We start from the raw sequence: 7,843 nt of genomic DNA, 5'->3' as shown, positions 1-7,843 counted from the left end.
TTCCATTGGGACAGGTTCACCCTCTCTTAGTCTCAATAGTGGATTGACTATTGCACAATGGGAGAATGCATGGCTGCATTGCTGTTATGAAATCAGTTGTGAAGTAGTTGTTACTGTGTGCCTTCACGTTGTTTCTGACTTCTGTTAAGCCCAAGGTGAAGCTATCACTGGTTTTTCTTAGGGAGATTTGTTCAGAGAGGGTTTGTCATTGCCCCCTTCAGAGGCTGAGAGAGTTTGATTTTCCCAAGGTTACCCATTAAGTTTCTATAGTCAAGTGAATATTTGATCTCTGGTTTCCCAGAGTCCTAGTCCAACACTCAACCACTACTCTGGTATAGTTATATGTTATACCACTGGAATGTATCCATATTGCAAAATTATAGTACATAGTTTGAAGCCAAGAGGAGCCCTTCTCTCTGCCCCACCAGCCCCTCAGGCTCCTTTGATGGGAATAAGGGCCACTTCTCGGTGGCTGCTCTCAGGGTCTGGAACTCCCTCCCTAAGGAGGCCAGGATGGCTTCCCCTCTCCTTCTGTCAGCAACTGAAAATATTCTTTTGCCACTGGGCTTTTTTAAATTGAAGGGGGTTGGGCTTTTAAATGCGGTGCTGTCCAGGTTTAGATGTAGTTTTTAATACATTTTAATATTTTTAATGTGTAGTGTTTTTAACTTTTGAAATTGTTTGTTTTTAAAATTTTATATCTACATTTTGTATCCACAGATCTACTTAAAATGGTTTTATCTTGTGAGCCGAATTGGGTCCCTTTCTGGGAGAAAGGTGGCATAGAAATGAAATGAATAAATAAATTTCAAATGCTTTTGTATTGTTTTTAACTTGTACTGTTGTAAATATGTTGTTAGCTGCCTTGAGTCATTTATATCAGGAGAAAGCTAGGAAAGAAAGAAAGAAAGAAAGAAAGAAAGAAAGAAAGAAAGAAAGAAATTGTTGCTCACTCCAACAGAATTAGTTGCTGTTCAGTTTGGTTATGAAATTGAAGATATGGCTCATATGCAAAATTTGGACTGGGTGTCTGTGTAGCTGGCTGGATACCCACAATCCATGCATTTTGAGGCCAGCTATCTTTGGAGGTTGTTGTGTGGTTACTGGAGATGCTTCAGTTTCTAATGGGTCCGATATTCCTACTCCCTCCCACAAGAAGTTGCAGGCCTCCTCATATGCCAAATCCCACACCATTGTGGAGAAACATTTGAAGAGCTTTCCTTGACCCCCCAGTGTAGCTTTTCAAGGAGTGTGCTGTAGGGCAGAAGTACGTAAATTCAGTTACTGGATATCTTTCAATGTGCTAACTCCCTGCTACCTTTGTCTCCCTCTGACATAAATGCATTTTCAGCCAAAAAATGCTGCATTGACAACTACTGATTTACCATTAAGAGAAAGCATTATATTATTAAATATTGTATTTTTTAAAAAGAAAGGATTGAAGGAAGGGTATTTGAAGCAGTGCCATGTCTTTTGTCATTCTGTAAATGTCAATTTAGTTTGAAATAGTGGCAGATAATGAAAGCTGTTCATTTTGTAGTGACTCACGTGTAATATACTGCATTTCCTTTTATAGGAAATGATGTGCGAAAAAAATCCATAGCTGCTATGATTAGTAGTTGCTGATCTTTAGAGATAAGTGGCCAAGACAAAGTGGAAAAGGGGGGAAAGTGCGTCACTTTCTCCAGAAGAAAATCTCCTCAGATACCAGAAGTAATGAGGCTGTAAATAAAAATGGTTGTAATGAATCATTTCTTTGAAGTACAGTACAAGTTATGTTGCACAGGAAAGCACAGCAGATATACGAGGCCATCACTGAGTTCATCAAGGAGAAGGAAATACTCCAGAGGAATAGAAAGGTACAAAAAGTGATACAAACCTTGTTGTTTGTTGTTAACTGCCCTCGAGTTAACCCCAACACATGGGGATCCTGTAGATGAGACTCCCTGTCCTCCACTACTTTGCTTAGGTCCTGCAAATTCAGTCCCATGACCTCCCTGATTGAGTCTATCCATCTGGCATGTGGTCTCCCTCTCTCTCTACTACACTCTACCCGCCTTAGAATTTGTGGAAAATTACAGCTCAAAAGAAGACCTGCAAGAGGAAGATAACTTCAGAAATCTTTTCACCTGTGTATACTGGTACTAAGTGCAGAGAGACCCTGGTTTTAGTAAACAGAAGGGTTTTATTTAGAAATGTACAAAGCTGCATGCAAACACACAAAGCCAATGCAACCTTAAGAACCAAACAAGGCTAAGAAAAAGAAAGGTGTGAAAGGTTGGATAGCAAGGAATGGAGAATTAAGGAGGGCGGTAATTACCAGTCTTGAAGATAGGTTTATGGAAGATGGAAAGTGGCTCAGGCTGCAGCTGAGGGTGACACAGTGAATGAGAGGGATCCTCTGTGCACACATCAGGCTGATATTGATATCCTATTTCATACCCTTTAGGGGTTCTTACTGCTATCCCACAGTGTAGCAAAGACTTTGGTGGTTTCCCCAAAGAACTAAAAAATTGAATCTGGAATGACTAATGGCTTTCCCTCCAGTGACAAAATACTGATTGGATTTGAGACAATCCCTGAATATTTGGACAGGGATGGATAAATACAAACACAGCCTGGGGTGAGATAGACAGTATGGTCTTTAATGGTTTTGTGATGGGACTCACTTAGTCTCCATTGTGAGAAGAAATGTGAAGAGCTGGGGGGGGGTGTGTGAGGGTGGAGTAAGCAGCAAACTCATTTAGCATTTTATTTTAGTACTGTTGAGGTCTCTCGCATGTCCTTAGGTGAGCATGACTCCTTACCTAGTTTCCACAGTTCATCATGATCACTCTCAAAAACGTATCTGACACTAGATATTAATTATGAAACCTCATATCCAGCAAGAGATTATGCTAACAGGATAGAGGAAACCGTTGTGAAAGAGGAAATCTGAAAGAGGAATGGATCAGAGCTCAAGAACAAAGGCAGGAGGTAGGTCCTTCCCTGGGATGAAATTAGTTTTAGAACAGGGGTGGGCAAAGCATGTCCCCTGGGGTTGCATGCAGCCTGCAAAGGCTCTTTTTGCTGCCCTTGACTTCTCTAGATTTCCTCAATTACAGTCAGCCCTTCTTATACACTGATTTTTTATACACGGATTCAAGCATACACGGTTTGAAAATGTTCCAAAAAAGTATAAATTTACCTTGATTTTCCATTTTTTATAAGGGACACCATTTTGCTATGTCATTATATTTAATGGGACTTGAGCATACACGGATTTTGTTATACACGGGGGATCTTGGAACCAAACCCCAGTGTATAACAAGGGTCCACTGTACTATTTTTCTGCCCCCTCCAAAAGGAGGAAATGATTGTCCTGGAAGCCTCCAGGATAGGCAATTCACTTTGACAACAGGTTGTAGGAACTCCTGGTTCTGTCTGAATATCTAATAATACCAGTTTTTAAAAACCAGATATGGATTTCTAATCTCTTGTTTTAGGTTCCTGTTTTTTCACGTTTTGTGAATCTCTCTGGCTCCTGGAGGATCCCAAAGGCAGAAAATTGGCCCCAAATTTCCTAAAGTTGCTCACTCCTGCTTTAGGATCTGAGGTCTTATGTGTGCATTTGACACAAGGAATGTACCCTTCAGATCAGGCAGGCCTTCTAAGACAAAGGAACCAATAGCACAATTGGGTGCCCCTCTGGCTTAGTACAGAAAATTTACTGAGTACTTTGGTTGTGAAATGCAAGCAATAATAGAGTATCTCACAAGCAAAGTAGTCAGTATAGTATTTGCAAGCAGAAAGTGATAGTCCCATACCACCACTACCAACACCACCAAAAATTGGATCAAGCAGAGAAATAAAGCAGGCTTAGTCTTCTTTGAAAAACATATGAAGTAAAATTACTTAGAGGTATAAAAAGCTACATTGCATATCATTGAGAGAGGCTTGGCAAATGTGTTCTTCAAACAAGAAAGAAAGAAGAATGAACTGCAAAACAGAAGACAAACAAGCAGACTAATTGTAGTAGTTGTTTGCATTCAAGTTGTTCCTGACTTATGATGGGGTTTTCTTGGCAAGTTTCTTCAAAGGGGGTTTGATGAAGGCTGGTAAGAGTGTGACTTTATATGGCCAAGCCAGGATTTGAATCCTGGCTTCCAGAGTCACAGTCCTACACTCAAACCACTACACCAAACTAACTGATAAAGGAAGAAAGGATGGCTGAGACCAGCAAACAAAGTTGAGATGAATGTATGTTATGTCTAGATTCTTAGAGAGAGAGATGAAAATTACCAGCTACAGAGTATAGGCATGCTTTGGTTGCTACCTCTGACAGTCACCTACCTGTGGAAATGATCTCCATGCCGGTATAAACTATTGTTTAGACAAAGGATATCCAGCTGTAGGCAAAGATCTTTGCCTGGGGTGCATTCATGCTTAATGTCTGATTGCTCCTTTTTTCTTAGGAATATTTAACATTGACCAGTTATTCCTGTTAAAGCATTTTGTTTCTGTGGTTCTTCCTGGAGGTTGGTGAGGAATTCAAATTAAATTTTTCTTCAGCAGCTGTTTTAATTCTTCTTTATCCTGGGCCAAATAGTATTTCAATTCAGCCAATAATTTTCACATTCACACACACATGTGCACAGACACATGCACACGTGTCTTGGCAAAGATGTTGTACAAATACTGACAACTTGGCAACACTGGGCAAGAGACTGAGTAGGCAGGCTTACAGACTGTCCACCTGGTTGCACATAAAGTTCCCTCTATCATAATGTTCTTTCTGTATAGATTATAGGAAATATTTCTATGAGAAAGGAGCTGGCAAAGCCACCTGAATATTCATTGCCTAAGACAACCCTATGAAATTCATGAGGTCACCATAGGTCAACAGGTGAGTGAAGGGCACAGACATAAGATATAAATTAGGATGTATATATTTTATACAGATCTGTGACTTCTGTTCTCTTTTTTTGGCAGTATGTATATGGCTACCTTGGTCCAGAGGCTTCATATTGCCTGTCCATTTCTGATATTTCACACTACTGTTCTCTCCCATACCTTTAAAAAGGCCCTGAAGTTTGAGTGTCCCTACTCCATTCACCAAACTTAGCCTTTTACATTTCTGTTCATGGCCTAGTTGGGAATACATTCCATCAGTAGAAGTTGGTCATGATAATGTATGCATGCATCCTGCCCCAAGTCTGTGTGGCCTCCATGTGTTCCTGGCCTCCTTGTGTACAACAAAATGTGGGAACAAACTATACATAGTCAAAGTTCTCAGTCATAAATGCAAACTCTACAGCCATGCATACAGTGACAGGTTTTTGCATATTACTGAGGTTATCTCAATGTTCCACCCAGCACATGGACACCAGGACAAATCTATTCTTATATTCTACCTCATGTGTATATTTGGGTGAGGCATGGGCTGCCTCTACATGGGAAGGGAATGACTGCAGTAGGAAAAATCTGGATTTAAGGGAGTTTATATAAAGATACATATTTTCTCTACTCACCCCTCAAGATTTACTATTTTTGTACTAAAACCCCACAGAGCCAGGTGGAAAAGACATACACTTATAATTAAAAGAACTGGAAGCCCAGGATTTTTTGTTTTGAGTGTCAGAAATGAAATAGTTCATGGTTCTTCATAAAACAACTATTTCTGATTATTGCAAGCTTTTCCCATTCTGGCAATATAATTTGGGACAAGGGAGTATTTTAGTGCTTTTATCTATAATAATATAAAATAATGTTTGCATGTGTGTGGCAGGAATAATTTATGGGAGCATTGTGTTTGATGCCTCAACATTTGATAAGTGTTTTTGGTTGTCATCCAATTTTGCAGGGATGGGTTTCAAGCTGAAATTTCAAGCGCTGGGCTCACTAGAAGCAAAAAAACAGGGTCGACATAACTCATTGTACAAAGTACAATAACATCCAAAATCTACAAAGCAGTGACACCTTTATTGGACCAACCAAAATGCACAAAATACAACTCACAAGTTTTCAAAGCTTCACTGGCTTCATCAGGCAAATGTGTAAAAATTATACAGGAGAAAAAAACATGACAATATAAGTCACAGACCTGTATTTTGTCAGGATGTTGCTGGTGTTGTCCTGAGCTGAGACGGTATGGAAAATGCAAACGCATGGACATCTCTTGAGAAATTCAATGTTGTTTGCCTAACAAAGAGGTTTGTAGTCTCACAAGGCAAGGAGGCATCCTCGATCTCAAGGGAAGTACCTTTTTGTTTCTAATGGAATTCAAATTTTATTTCCTGGACCTTAGAATGCTTTGTTTCCCAGTATCGAATGGCTAGGAGGGGTCTACTTGCATTGATATCCCTCCATACCATCTCAATTCAGAACAATACCAACCACCTCTTGACAAAAATGCAGACCAATGACTAACCTCCAGTGGTGTCACTAGGGGGCTGCGGAAAGCATCGGGTGACACCCCCGTGTCACCCAGTGGGGTGGTATATCTGGTACGGCTGCTGGGTAAGCAAGAAAGGGCTTTCTGTTTGGGCTTTGGCATGGCTGAAACCATGCCAGAGCCCAAATGGACCTCTGAGGAACTGGCATTGCCCCCTCCAATGACAGTGGCTGCTGGGAGGGAACAGTCCCTTCCATTGGGCTTTGGTGTGGTTGCACCCAGAGCCCAAATGGACCTTCAGGTCAAAGACAGTCTGCCCCCACTGCTCCCCCCAACAGTAGGTGACACCAACCCCCACACACCATCATTTTTAACCTCATCATTTTTGCCTGTATAGCTTTTAACAGCTGTGCCTGATGAAGAAACCAGTGGAGCTTTAGCACTTTGACTAGGGTCTTGGCTGCTTAATCCAGGGTGGCTGTGGATCAACCATGATGACAGTCACATGCACTGGGCCAAATACAGTGGAATAGCGCATAGTTGTCCACACAAGCCAGTTTGTTGACACCACATTGGCTCTGCTGGCCCATTTCCTGTTTCCAGAACAGCTATTGCCACTTCTTCATGGACAGGAGCTTTGTGTAAAGCCTATCTGGCATGCCACCGCTTCCGATAAGTTCAGATGGAGCACCCATGAACTTAGTGAGGAGGCGGTAGAGTGACCACCCTTTCTAGCTCGCATGGCAGAATGCCTTCTAGAGACACATGATCAATGGAGTGGGGAGGAAGAGAGGGAAATCCAGGATATTTCAAGAAAGATTTTGGATGAGAGCCTGGAAATATGGAGGTGAAACAAAAACAAGCACTGGAAAGTCTTGATAGTTCCAGAGACTCCCCCCCCCCCCAAAAAAAAAAAAAAAAAAAAAGAGCCTTGAGGCACTGGTACTAAGATACTCGAGGGGTAGGTAAAGAAGGAAAACAGAAGGCTAAGGCACTGGTGATATCACTCCAGTGGCTTTAAAAGGGGTGGGAAAATGGCAGAGGACCCTGTGAGGTACAACTAGTGAGATTCCTGAGATTAAAAATGAGGCAGGGAAGAGGGACACAGAAGGCCCATAGAATGTATTGTGTACAGATTGTGCAGCACTAGATACCCCTTGGATGCTTGCTAAATAACTGCATTTAGAAATCCTCATTCACTTAACAAATTCATCTAATATAAATTTACCTCATTCACTTACTACAAAGAGAAATCCAGAAACGTAACAGTAGATCAAGATCAGCCTTCTGCCCTCCTCTGTGCAAAACGATGTGAAATAAGTATCTTTTTGTGAACCAAAGTGGTATATGAGAACATTAATTATTAAGGGCAACTATGGAAATATGATCTTGCTGCATTGCCAGCAGAGCATTCCTAAAACCAGATTAAAGCTCAGGAACAAACAAACCTTTGTATAATCATATCTTTCT

This window comes from Sceloporus occidentalis, unplaced genomic scaffold (assembly GCF_023333645.1).
Source record: "Sceloporus occidentalis isolate IW3139 unplaced genomic scaffold, rSceOcc1.0.p SCAF_1, whole genome shotgun sequence".
NCBI classification, from domain to species: Eukaryota; Metazoa; Chordata; class Lepidosauria; order Squamata; family Phrynosomatidae; genus Sceloporus; species Sceloporus occidentalis.
The sequence above is the reverse complement of the archived record's forward strand: the minus strand, read 5'-3'. Positions refer to the sequence as shown.